Genomic DNA, 850 nt, shown 5'->3' on the forward strand with positions numbered 1-850 from the left:
CAGCTCAATAGGTATCTTGAGCAATGATCAATCTATTTGCCCCAAGGAACTGGGGAATCGTTGTTTCTGTTCAGTGTTTGATGTCTTATGTCTGCTATAACAGGCTGTGTTTTTTAGTTAAGGTTAGTACTTTAAGTCATAATTCATGTTTGTACGTTGGGTTGTTAAATATTGTTATTAGTTCTTAGTTCTTAGTTCTTTCAGGGAGCTAGAGCGGGATATAAATAAAGTTTATTATTATTATTATTATTATTATATCATTGTTGTATTCAGACATTGAATGTTTGCCTTTTATGTTTGGAAAGATAGGGCGGAACATAAATAAAGTATTATTATTATTACTTATTTTCTTTATTATTTTTACTTTTTACTTATTATTATTTTTTATTATTTATTTCATAAATAAAAATAAATAATGAAATAAAATGAAAATAAATAAAATAAAAATAAATAATAAAAAGAATGAGAAGTAACAAGTAAAAAATAATAAAGAAAAGAAGTATAAATAATCACAACATTAAATAGAAATAATAACATAAATGGAAACACAAGGAAGGGGCGTGGCCATGAGAAAGGGGCGTGGCTTCCAGCAGGAGAAGAGAGAAGTAGAAGAAGGTAAGAAAGGAAGGAAAGCTGCTTTCTCTTCATTTTCTCTTCTTTTTCTCATCCATTTCACCTTTTCACCAACTGTCTCCTCTTCTGACTCTTTCTATATGTAAAAAATAATAAGGAAAAAAATAATAGTTTATATATATATATAATTTATCTTGTTTTATTGTGTTATATTATTTATTATATTATTACTATTATATATTACTATTACTATATTATTACTACATTATATATTGTT

The 850-nt window shown here is 25.6% G+C and overlaps 1 protein-coding gene across 1 annotated transcript in view; it reads left to right on the forward strand.

Annotated features, from left to right (window-relative positions):
- Positions 1–850, forward strand: part of TRPV4 (transient receptor potential cation channel subfamily V member 4) — a 41,141-nt gene continuing 40,291 nt past the window's right edge. The window contains exon 1 of the mRNA XM_067473605.1: positions 1–122. The gene's annotated coding sequence lies outside the window, so the exon portion shown is untranslated. The remainder of the gene's footprint in view (positions 123–850) is intronic.

This window comes from Anolis sagrei, chromosome X (genome assembly GCF_037176765.1).
Source record: "Anolis sagrei isolate rAnoSag1 chromosome X, rAnoSag1.mat, whole genome shotgun sequence".
NCBI classification, from domain to species: domain Eukaryota; kingdom Metazoa; phylum Chordata; class Lepidosauria; order Squamata; family Dactyloidae; genus Anolis; species Anolis sagrei.